Here is a 13354-nt window from a genome sequence, read left to right as displayed (position 1 = left end):
GGATTTTGCCTACAACTTTTATGTTTCTTCTTTGCTATTTATTCTTTTCAAAACAAACGGGAGGATCCGTCTTTGCACCATGCCTCGCCCTCGCATGCATGCTCGATTTTGTCATCCACCACCACGAAGCCCGGCGCTGAGCTCGACCTCGGCTTGGACTAGACGTGCACGGCACGCTCAGATCACGGCTCGTGCTTATTACTTTGCATGTACCTAACACCCCTTTATTTCTCCCCTCCCCTCACCTCGCGCGCCTCCCCTCGGGCGGCGCCAGGGGCCCCCAATCCTGCGCCGCCAGCCCCTCCCCGCTCCTCTATCCCGAGCCGCTGCGGCGCTGCTGCCGCAGGCAAGGACCGCGGTGGCGGCGGCCCCGCACCGCAGAACCAGGGCGGGTGGTCGCCACGGCGGCGGTGGGAACCTACATGGCCGGCGGTGTGGCGGCCGAGGGTGCATGGGTGGTTCCGATGGCTGGGAATCTGGCGTCCTGTTCAGATCCGTCTTGGTACGGCCTTGGCCGGCTGGCGGCGCGATTCCTCCACGGCGAGGTTCCGTTCGGTTCTAGCCAGCTACGAGGTTGGAGGGACACGACTTCCGGTGAAAATCACGCCGACTTCGGTCATGACGGACGATGGCGGTGTCTATAATGCCGTTCCGTTCTAGCCAGCTACGAGGTTGGAGGGACACGACTTCCGGTGAAAATCACGCCGACTTCGGTCATGACAGACGATGGCGGTGTCTATAACGCCGTTCCGTTCTTGAGGCATCGTTGTTGCAGGTGTGACACCCACTCGTGATGCTCCGGGGGAAACCTTAGATCTGGATCTACCGGATCGGACGATGATGGTACCTTTGATACCGTTGTCCCTTCTGAGGGCATCGTTTTCGAGCAAGTGCTGATTGGACGGGACAATCGGAAGAGCGGTGTCTCATCCACTGCAAGGCCGGCGGTGGATCCCGGTGGCATGGTGCTGCAGAGGTTCGGGGACGGGCGTGTGTGGATGAATACGTGCAGGATGATGAATTTGTCTGGCATCATGGTGACGTCGACGACAGACCAGGCATGGTCGATGGGTCAGTTTCTCTAGCAGTCCATCTCCAAAGTAGAAACTGACCCACACCGCGAGGGCCTAGCTAGAGAGCATAACACCGGGCCCTCGCAGTGGCTTTTGATGATTCATGACAACAAGGTTAATGGGACTAACATTCTCTCTAAGTGTTGATCAGTTTTATTCGCAATATGTTATGTATGGAATATGTATGTTATGTATGGAATATGGTTCATGACCCCTAAAAATCTAAGGATCAAGCATCGACGAGATCAAGAAACATTTTCTAGCTTTTTAGTGATCAAAGATCACTTTGAGTCATAGGTATTTTTCGATAAAGGATGTATTTTATTGGCTTAAAATGGAGCATCAAGAGGATACAAACACTATGAGCACACACCCGGCCTCTGCATAGCTAGGATGCACACAGCTAACACCAACACACACAAACACGCCGGCAACAGCAAAGTCGTATAAGACCAAAGCTATACATAGGCGAAGTAAAAAAAGAAAAAAGATAAAGGCCCAAAGCGATCAGATCCACAGTCGGCAAACTATAGCAATGGCCATATCCGCACCAACCATCTTAGGTATAAAAGTACTGTCAAAATGGAATCTTCAACCTTGTGAGAGGAAGTTTATCTTTCTATGTTCTCAAAGATGAAACTCTAAGACCCCTCAGTTCTTCCAAGTACTAACTCTCTCATGTTTCATATGCTTAGGACCTTCGAGAGGATTCCATCTGAAGCGTCCAAATGTAAGCAAGGAGTTACTTTACTGAGTTAAACTTTGTGCAACTCGGACCCTATGCCCAAGATGTTCCATATATCTGAGACGCTACAAAAGCTTACTGCTCATGTTCTCCGAGTGGCATTTTTCCAGTACCCTCCAATCTAGCTAAGTTTGAATCAAAGTAAGTACAGACACCCCAAGAGAGTTTTAGCCGGACATTCAGAAAACATCCAGCAGCAAAATCCCACGATTCCAATATTGTTGTAACCATCATAATGGCTCAGCCTCCGAGCCTTTCGTGGACAATTCAATCTCTTGTGTTCAGAGCCTCTGAGTGAAAACGCTTTGTACCATTTGCGACCCTTTTGTTTATTGTGGCTTGTACGTAACATGAGAATGAGAATAGTATTGGTCCGGACCATCCAAGAATATCTAAAGTTGTGACCTTTGAACTCAGTTGGAACCTCCAAATACAAATGTATGCAACATCCAAGCCATGCGATTCATGTGTAACGGTCAGAATCGGGGTCCAGCCTATATATACCCCATCCCATCTCACCACCGAAAGTGAATTCTTCAATTCTTGTGTTCTCTGAACTTTTCTTCGCACTGAGATCAAGTCCTATGCTTTGAAATTTTCATCCTCTCCTATCATATAGATCCATCAAATAAGAGTTTCTTGTGGAGCACTTTTAGCTTATGAGCAAAAGTAAGTGATTAATCATCAACCACGCCATTTTTTGTTATTTTGGTGGGTGTGTGCTCCCTAGATCAATTAGATGTGTTTAGAAGCCTTAACGTGTGAAGGCGCCAATAATTTTGTGAAGATAATGAGATCCCCTATTTGTATGAAAATCTACCCTCAATGAAGCTTCCTTTATGGTCGCCATGGAGGTGGGCCAAGGGACTTTGTACACTTCAAGATTATATATTGGACTCTTGTGGTCAACCTTTGTTCTCATTGTATGATACTTTGTGTCTGAACCAACAATCTCAAGCTGAGGACTCTTGTGGGCCAAGGGAGTATGATTGAACCGACAATCTCAGGCTGAGGATAAAATCCTTGTGTTCATGATCTCTTTCCCTTACTCGCATTAATTTATGCAAGTTTGTTTCCAATCTTTAAAATCCCCATGATTATCCCAATGTTTTAGGCAATGGTAGCCTTCATTAAAATTGCCTAGTTGTGAAAATAGTATATTCACCCCACCCTAGACTCATAAAACGGTTCTACGTTGGGATACCGAGGGCGGCGAGGGGCCTCCGTCTTGGAACAAATTGCTCGTGGGAAGGCCCGGGCTAGACAATACCTAGCTCTTGAGAACTACACTACCACCCAAAATACACATTTGCAACAAAGAATTGTGGTCTTGTTCGCAAACCCTTCCCTTGAAAATAATGGGGATAATTCACCTTCCCAACTCAGAATATTTTCACGGGCCACGGTACCGACACAAGTAAGCTCATAGAGCGACTCGGTGTGCGTCATGTGTCCTCTGAAGAAATGGTCACAATTGAGTTGATGATTCTGCTTCATCGTAAGAGTTTTGGAAAGGATCCGGAGAAGGCAAGGATCGGAAGATACTTACCTAGCCGAAGCAGTCTCTTAATAGTTCTTGCCTCATGTCATGTACTGGAGGTGGGGTGGGTGGGGGTTAATGTATGAGCATGGATAGACTGAGTGCACATACCCATGTGTTGGGATCCCCGGGACTTGCGCATAGTCATGCTAGAGTAGACACTTGGAAGGAATAAGGATGGACATGGTAATTCTAGGATTGCACTGCGATAGGAGACATGTTCCCTTTTAACGGGCGATGTCGGATGCTTTTCATCATTGCCGACAAGATAACTTCGGGCTCCACCCGTCTCTATTGTTCTTCATGCCATGTGCATTGTTGATTTTGTAGTTGTGCACACACAATTTTGGTGAGACAAAGTTGTTTTTTCTAAAAATACGAGTGCTTGGCCTGAAAACTGCGATTCCTATTCTACACACGATTTAACGATGTGCAAGCAACTATTACCTTCGTCTCTAAATTCTTGTTTTAAATTTGTCTAGATACGGATGTATCACCAGAAGAATTTTGGGGCTGATAGAGTATATATAAGAAACTCCTTTTCTAGAGAAACAATTCTAAACTTATCAGTTTGTGAGTGAAAAAAAAGGCTTTGTACTATAAACTTGCTTTTCATGACACAAAAAAGTTTTTGTTTCGTAAAATAAATCTCTACCCTACTCCTAATGGAGCAGTTGGTAGTCTTCGCCGGTTAAATTTTGTCCCATCACCATCGATTTTTTTCCGTCCTTCCTCCCACGCGTCGAACCAAAAAAACTCCTAGCGATGCCCCACGCAGTCAAGGCAAACCTCCGGTCGCAGTCGCACCAGAGAAAAACGTCCAAAAAAACCTATGAAAAAAATCTACGAAATTAAACGAGCGAAAAAAACTGCCAAACGAACTGCACGCACGTCCGAGTGACCTCCTGCTCCTCTCGATCCCCTCAACCTACGATCTGTGACTACAGACGCACGAGATCGCCGCCGTCGCGGACCTAGCAGGAAGGCGCGGACGAGATCCCAAGACGCTCCTCCTCCTCTCCCGCGATGCAGCCGCCGCCGCCGAACCAGGGAGATGTCGGCGACCGTCGCCGCCGCCTGCACCGTCACCACCGCGCCTCGAATACGTCGCGGATCACCGGGACACCACCGGCGGCTGCGCCTCGGATACTGGCGACCGGCGGTGATCTGAGACCAACGAGTCGGCACCACATCCCTGGTACTTCCCTTCCCCATCCGCCAACCCTCTACCCTCCCCCTCTACGACACGACCATCTGGGCAGACCGGCGCCTTGGATGCATCGCCCGTCACCACCACGATGGCACCTCGCTGCTGCCGCTCGGCATGGATGCCCGCCCCAAGACATGGATAAGCTCTCGTGATCCCCACCCCACCCCTCTCATCCCCTGAATCCGTATCCTCTGCTCGTGCTCTCCTGTTCCTCCTGAAACGACGAGGGGTAGTGCCGGCCGTGGCTCAGCAGGATAGCATAATTAACCTTGTCCTTTTTCTTTTGTGTTTGAATCAGATTTGCTGGTTCTCAGTTTTACATGCACATATCAATCTTTCTTCTATATGCAGGTTACACACCTGATGATTTTTACAACCTCTTCTGTAGATCTTCAGAACACCGAGCGAAATATCGGCTTGGAACGATCTTGGGTTGGCGGGGCGGCCAGACCAGGTGGCAAATGTGGTGCACGAGTCAACCTCACAACATACTATGGTGTCTAGGATGGGCGTGGTGTAACATGACGCTTTGTAGAAGCATGTTATCGAACATCTCCACAGAATCCCGAGCTTGCCTAATTCCCAAAGCATGTTATCATAAGGATGAGTACGGAGGACAACTCTCTCAGTTCCCAAAGCACTAATCTTGTCCTAATTGCTCATATATTGAATCACTTTTCGCTGCAAATATGTTTTCTGTTTGATGAGCTAGAAGATGCTTGGAGGCTAAGGACAAAGAGGATCTGACGTTCACATTTTTGGGAGGCAATAAGTACTTTGTGCACTTTGGCTGTGGATATGGGTACACATTCTTGATGTCTCGATGAATTGGAGAATAGATGTGATGGTACGTGCTCTATGCAAGGACATGAGAACAATCCTCCAAATTGAACTACGTGATGGGAGAGTAGTTAGGAAACTTTGTTCGTGTACGGGTTGCTTTTCCTGTATATAGCGGGTGCTGGAAATTTCAGTTGCGATGATAGCAAGGATCAAGGAAAAGAGAACAAGGGTGGGGCTTAAACTTCAGTACGAGCGCTTGCCGTGGTTCTGCTATGCATGTGGCTACATCGGGCATTAGGTCATGTCTTGTGCGCGTAAGTTCAGGTGGTGAACCTGTATGCTGACGACTACGATGCTTACCACCGAGGAAGTTCGTGCAGCAAGCAGGAAGTAAGACCTGAATTTAACTAGATGACCCACAATATCTAGCAACTCAAACCATTGTGTCACATTAGAGTAATTTTTAATACAGTCACATAGCTATCCATGCTGACATGCTATATTATTATTTTAATTTGAGGTTAATTAAGTATTTTTTTCAGGCACCTTGGACAAATTCTGGAAAGAGGGGCACGACTCGGAGGTATGAGCCCCAGCAAGGGCCATCACAGCTGCGCTGACAAGCGAGTGTAAGTTGGTGATGGTGCCACCGTGTCAGAGTTCGGAGACTACCCTTGGAAGCACAAATTGGACAAAGTGCCTTGTGCCACTGGTGTTTCAACACCAGGGATGTGATTTTGCTCTATAGTTTGCAGTACGTTAGACAATTTTGTATGCTATTCAGTAATTAATGCTAAAGTTTATTCCTACAGCTTGTACATGAACAGGTCCCTGTTTACTGATGGCGAAAACTCATCCTTGATCCAGCTTACTCCTGCAAATGTTGACAAACGGACAATTCTCTTCATGCCTTATTCATAACATCAAATTTCTCAACCTGATGGCATCTGTCAAGGATCTCTAAAGCCGATGGATTAAACTTGTGTTTTTCTCATCTGTTCAGTATACATGGTTATCTTCGTAGGCTAGTTTCACTTTTGATGAACTGATGATAAAGCGACAATGGAATCAGAAGGTGAGCTAAAAATAATCTTGTTATCTATTGTTGTTGCAAATTTTCCAGTATGCGTGTATCTATATCATAAAAAAGGAAGCAAGTTTATACCATGATTATAATGTCCTACTGATGTGCTTATTGTATCGATGAAACATCTCGAATGTATTTCTTTTTACAAATCTAATTAATTGGATTCTTTTTTTCTTTCGTTTTATATTTAACATTAAAGTTTTCTTTTCTATCTTTTCTGATTCACAAATTACGGTCATGCCAATGGAAATGATGAATACACTTCTATAGTTGGTCATAAAACCAGTCGAGCATCTGGCCAAACCCATTTGCGATGCAGGCCCAAAAAACTTCATCATACATTCTGCAAGCTGCCTAAAGAAAAAACAGCACCACTGAAACATACAGTATGACTTAAAGGTAGCAATAAAAAACCGTATCTAGTTCATTAATTGGTCCGGATAATCAAATTATTCAATTGAAACATGTGAGAAATTATTATAAAAAGAATCTGGATGCATCATATTAAAAGTGGAATAGGGGCAGCAGCATCGATCCTTCGTAATGACCATCTGCTGGAAGGCGATGCGGTTGGCGAGAATTTGCTTAGCTCTTTCGATGACGCCACACGGGCATTCGTGAATTCTGAGTAAGCCGCGACCTGGTTTGACAGGGTGAGGGATGCGGGAGTGGTTGACAATGAGGTAGCCCTGTCTAAGGGCACCCAGTAGACTGAGAAAGGAACATTGTTTCTGTAACACAATGATATTTAGACTTTCAGTGCACCCCCTGCACTACGTGAGATTTAGAAGGTACTCAGATTAGTGTTTGCTGATTTCTGTAAATTCTGTTTATGTGAGTTTTATATTTTTCTATCCCTGTCGACGTACTAATCCACTGTTCATTGATGTGCACGTGGTACGGCCGGCGGATGCATCCATGTGCTAATTATCTGGCACCAAGCGAACGGAGCCGAACGAGTTGGGGCCACCAGCTGGCTGACAGCGCAGACATGGGCGAGCATGAGCAATATGGAGCTAGGGAGTAAGCTGGGAGCGGATGGATGGGGCGTGAGGTAGAACGGGGTTTGTTAATTACTTTATGCACGATCACAGATTTATCTCTTTATTTGTGTGGCTTATCAGGCTTGCCGCACGATCATAAATTTATCTCTTTATTTATGTGGGTGGACAGAAACATCCTTTCTAAAGTTTTCTTGGGGCTGTACTGACGAACACTCAACCCTTCGACAACACTTATTCAGTTTCTCACCACAAGTGAGTTATATTTGCACCAACATTCGTGTTAATCATTGTACGTGCTGGTAATCAGAGTTTAGATAAATGCTACTAATGCTAGCGCTCGCCCTACATGGACAGAGTGGTGGCCGAATGATATGGTTCAATAATAAACTGACTTGGAAGAAGCAACAGAACTTATTATGGACAAAGAGAGATGCACAATTTTTCTAATCTATTTATTATTGGTCGTTTCATGCATCGTATAGGGTAAAAAATTCCTAGAACATGAGTTTGTCCTTGCATAATTATCCATGCTTGATGGCACTACATTGTATCAGCATACTTTAAGTTTGTCCTTGTATTATCACGTATTCAGGGGCAAAAATGCCCAGAACAAAGAAATGATGAATTGTATTGTAGTCATTCTTGTAGTTAAATATTATGTTTAAAATTGGTCTTCACTTGGGATGTTGCCATCTGCAGGGTCGATGAGACATTGAATTTCCATATTGCTTTTCCCTCTTATTGACATGTTAAGAATATATCTTTAACAATAGAATTTAATATTTGTGCTTTCAGGTAGTAAGAGACATGATCAGATCGCTAACCAGTGATGAAGGTGTTATGTGGTCGTTGACACCATGGTAAATGTTGGTGTAGTGCCAAATAAGAAGACACGGAACAAAATCCCTAAGCTAGACATTATGGTATAATGGAAATTTGAGGATTCTTGCCTATCATACCCATCTGTAGTCTATATCATATTGCAAAATTCCATGAACATTTGGTCCACAATATTTTTTTTGTTATATGGTTCCTGCCGAAGCGTGGATGTAGGTGGATGTGGGCGCTGTGGCCGCCACCAAGGATGTAGGGGTCGCGCCCCAAGCTGCAAGTACGTGGTAGGTGCATCAAAACTGGCGAGGACACGGGAGCCGCACTGCAGCATGAGTGTTTTTCATAATTTATTTAGGTATGTGAGGTCTTTTTAATGTTCACATATATGCTGAAATTTTGACATTGAAGAACCAGCAATGGAGTTGTATGAAATTTCTTGCGAGAGCTATACCATTCATTTTAGTACTAACTAATTCCCATGAGTGCCAATGGTGAAATTTTCAGGCCTATGTACTGGATGATATTTTCATTGCTGGCAATCTTCATCAACCTATCTAAGAGGACATTGATATACTAATTGCTGCACAAGTGTTCTCAGCATTGGCTAGCAAGAATAGAGTATGATTGTTCAATGCTCACTGTTGTAAGCTTGTTTCACGAGGAGCTTCTCAGTGTTGTACATGTAGGGTGTGGATAATATAAATAAAATATATTTGTTCATTCTTCTACTATACCTCCGATTCGTCCCCCACGGTTCAGTAGAGTACAAGTTATGTGCTAAAGTATTAGGAAGTCATCATCTTCTAAAACATATTGTTACCTACTCAACCCAGTAGATCAAATAAAGAGTGTGGTGAACTTAACACCCTTCTATCTTTATTTGTTGTTTCTCTTATTCATAGCGTCTTTTCCCCATTTATAAATCTAACGGTGGTGAACTTAGACTTTGTGTAAGGAGAGCCATTCTGTTTTCTTGAACTTAACAACTCTCTATATCCTTATTTATCCAGAAAGCTTTCAGACGATACTCACACCATCTGACTCTTTGAAACATATAAATGTTTTTTCAGATCTATTACAATCCAAGATTTGTTAATTAATCATATTATTTATACTCATAAGTAGTATAAAGTTACCCCAAAATGTTAATATGATTTTGGATTATATATTATGATGCTGAAAAGGACGTTATTGGTGCCCATTAAAATAACAGTATGAAATAACCCTGCATATATTTGTTGGTTTTTAATTTAAGTCTTTCAACTCAACTGAAATTATTATTTGTACTCCTTCCGTTCCTAAATATAAGTCTTCCTAGAGACTCCAATGTGAACTACATACGGAGCAAAATGAATGAATCTACACTTTAAAATATGTCTATTACATCTGTATGTAGTCCTTATTGAACTTTCAAAAAAGACTTATATTTAGAAACAGAGGGAGTACACATTTATGACTTTTACCTCTCCTATTGGCTATCTGGAACGATTGTGGGTATTAAATGAAGAAGTCCTGTTAGGTGGACTAGCTCAAAATGGAGAAGTATGTTGGTATTTTCGGTTGATTGTTTTAAGCATTTAAGCTCGTAGCAACTTGTAAACGTCAATATCTTCGGGATGCCTTGCAATATTTTAGAAAACTATATTTTTTTCCAGCATGATGTGATCCTGGTCTGATCTAGCGTGCTGCCCTGAGACGTCCAGACCCCATTACTTCTCACATATGGTGGTTTTTAGATAGCGTAGACACATGAGACAATTTGGAGATTCCGATTCTCTCCTCCCTCCCCCCTCCCCCCCCTCTCTCGGTAAGACTAATATTATAGACCTTCTCCTCCTCAATCCTACCATGTATTATTCGACTTTTGTGCTAATACAGAAAAAAGTATGTTGTAAACTTGTGAGTCGTGAGTGATATTCTCGGGGCAAGTTTTAGCCTGCTTATTCACAATTGATGCTGCATGTCAATCGCCCTTTCACCCTTATTTTTTTATTTTAATGTCTTAGTGTATGTATAATTAGGGTTTTTCTCCAGTTGGTATTTGAATAGGAGTTGGTCGCTTCCCTTTACATCATAGTTCATAGTACAACACACACATTTCCTTTTGAGTCTCATGTGAATTTCATTTTGAGCCGATACACCAAATCTGAAGTTACATAATTCTAACAAAACTAAAAATTACTATAAAAATATAAATAAATGCCAATAAATTTTTAATCAACAAATGTTATCAAAGATTGATGTATCTAGCTACCTCTCCCAAGATAGCTAGGAGTAGCATGTTCTAGAAGATGTGTTTTGCTGCAGCAGTTTCTAAATGGTAAATTGTATGGTTTCAAGTGCCTAAGTTCATATGCAATAGTTTGCCAGCCAATTGCACATTGCAATTAAGTTTCTGGTTGTAACATCTTGGAACATTTTTTTAAAGGGAACAAAATCATCCATGTGTTAATTTTAATTAATGGAGAATAGCAATACATATGCTTTCACGAGACAATCGATCTTAAGCATGGAAAGACATTCAAGTGTTATTATCATTTGTAATGCAATGCACAATAAAGAGGTCAATGTTTATGTACCACCTTTATTTTGTGCATCAGATATGATAACCCTTTGTGTATAGGGTAGAATTACATTTTATTATCGAAATACATTGCAAGCGAGGTACATTACAATTATTTTGGCTATATTTTCTATCTATATGAAATTTTACATGCAACTAATACAAATTATGAAAAGTCCGTGGCAACGCACGAGCGGTCTACTAGTAAAACATAATTGATGGCTCGGCCTCACTGGCCATTTAGTACCGAGACGGATGGTATGTACTCGGCTAGATCTGTGGCCGGTTTCGAGAAATCAAAATCCGGGTTCAAATAAGCTATCGAATCGAACATACTTAACCATGAGATGCAGTTAGGTCTCTATTAGTCTCAATACCACATGCATTATGTGTCCTAGACCCGAGGCATGTGCATGAGCCCTAGATGGTGACCAACCTACTTAGGGCCGACTAAATGCCACTCGGTAACTAGATAGTTTGAAAGGTAGGTTTTGGGCTAGTCCAAATCCATGCGGCGAGACATGACCGACTGAGAAGGATTTGCCCCTGTGACTGGAGAGATATTCTCTAGTCCCTCTCGTGTGATCCGACTAGAAATATCACGGCCATGCGACTCGAATTAAGTGTTAATCTGGTCTCAGTAGTTGGCATCATGGGTCGAGAAAAGAGGTCGCCCTGGTACAAGGATGACCGATTCGCCTTGAGTCGGGCAACATATTGTTGGGGAATGTAGTAATTTCAAAAAAATTCCTACGCACACACAAGATCATGGTGATGCATAGCAACGAGAGGGGAGAGTGTTGTCAACGTACCCTCGTAAACCGAAAGCAGAAGCGTTAGCACAACAGGTTGATGTAGTCGTACGTCTTCACAATCTGACCGATCAAGTACCGAACGTACGACACCTCCGAGTTCAGCACACGTTCAGCCCGATGACGTCCCTCGAACTCCGATCCAGCCCAGTGTTGAGGGAGAGTTTCGTCAGCACGACGGCATGGTGACGATGTTGATGTTCTACCAACGCAGGGCTTCACCTAAGCACCGCTACAGTATTACCGAGGTGGACTATGGTGGAGGGGGGCACTGCACACGGCTAAGAGATCAATGATCAATTGTTGTGTCTATGGGGTGCCCCCTGCCCCCGTATATAAAGGAGCAAGGGGGAGGGGGGTGCGGCCGGCCATAGGAGGAGGCGCGCAGGAGGGTCCTACTCTCACCGGGAGTAGGACTCCGCTCCTTTTTCCTAGTTGGATTAGGACTTGGGGGGAAGGAGGAGAGAGGGGAAAGGAAAGGGGGGGCGCCGCCCCCACTCCTTGTCCAATTCGGACTTGGGGGGGGGGAGGGGCGCGGGGGCGCCGCCTCTCCTCTTCCTCCACTTGGGCCCATAAGGCCCAATAGCCCGGGGGGTTCCGGTAACCTCCCGGTACTCCGGTAAAATCCCGATTTCACCCGGAACACTTCCGATATCCAAACATAGGCTTCCAATATATCAATCTTCATGTCTCGACCATTTCGAGACTCTCGTCATGTCCGTGATCACATCCGGGACTTCCGAACAACCATCAAAACATATAAACTCATAATATAACTGTCATCGAAACGTTAAGCGTGCGGACCCTATGGGTTCGAGAACTATGTAGACATGACCGAGACACGTCTCCGGTCAATAACCAATAGCGGAACCTGGATGCTCATATTGGCTCCCACATATTCTATGAAGATCTTTATCGGTCAGACCGCAATAACAACATACGTTGTTCCCTTTGTCATCGGTATGTTACTTGCCCGAGATTCGATCATCGGTATCTCAATACCTAGTTTCAATCTCGTTACCGAAGTCTCTTTACTCATTCCGTAATACATCATCCCGCAACTAACTCATTAGTTGCAATGCTTGCAAGGCTTAAGTGATGTGCATTACCGAGAGGGCCCATAGATACCTCTCCGACAATCGGAGTGACAAATCCTAATCTCGAAATACGCCAACCCAAAAGTACCTTCGGAGACACCTGTAGAGCACCTTTATAATCACCCAGTTACGTTGTGACGTTTGTAGCACACAAGTGTTCCTCCGGTAAACGGGAGTTGCATATCTCATAGTCATAGGAACATGTATAAGTCATGAAGAAAGCAATAGCAACATACTAAATGATCTGTGCTAGCTAACGGAATGGGTCATGTCAATCACATCATTCTCCTAATGATGTGATCCCGTTAATCAAATGACAACTCATCTATGGTTTAGGAAACTTAACCATCTTTGATCACGAGCTAGTCAAGTAGAGGCATACTAGTGACACTCTGTTGTCTATGTATTCACACAATGTATTATGTTTCCGGTTTAATACAATTCTAGCATGAATAATAAACATTTTATCATGATATAAGGAAATAAATAATAACTTTATTATTGCCTCTAGGGAATATTTCCTTCAGTCTCCCCACTGCACTAGAGTCAATAATCTAGATTACACAGTAATTGATCTAACACCCATGGAGCTTGGTGCTGATCATT

The 13354-nt window shown here is 43.7% G+C and overlaps 1 long non-coding RNA gene across 3 annotated transcripts; it reads left to right on the top strand.

The window, feature by feature from the left end:
• The first annotated feature begins 4227 nt into the window (after positions 1 to 4227).
• On the top strand, positions 4228 to 9021 carry LOC125511301. 3 transcript variants are annotated; one of them, XR_007284944.1, is made up of 7 exons: positions 4228 to 4556; positions 4957 to 5741; positions 5894 to 7492; positions 7612 to 7694; positions 8238 to 8365; positions 8496 to 8631; positions 8781 to 9021. It is a non-coding gene; the product is annotated as an uncharacterized LOC125511301 (long non-coding RNA). The 3 variants fall into 3 exon arrangements; XR_007284943.1 differs by having other exon boundaries at positions 8485 to 8631; XR_007284942.1 differs by having other exon boundaries at positions 8238 to 8631.
• The last annotated feature ends 4333 nt before the right edge of the window (positions 9022 to 13354 follow it).

This window comes from Triticum urartu, chromosome 5 (assembly GCF_003073215.2).
Source record: "Triticum urartu cultivar G1812 chromosome 5, Tu2.1, whole genome shotgun sequence".
Classification (NCBI taxonomy): Eukaryota; Viridiplantae; Streptophyta; class Magnoliopsida; order Poales; family Poaceae; genus Triticum; species Triticum urartu.
The sequence above is the reverse complement of the archived record's forward strand: the minus strand, read 5'-3'. Positions and strand labels throughout refer to the sequence as shown.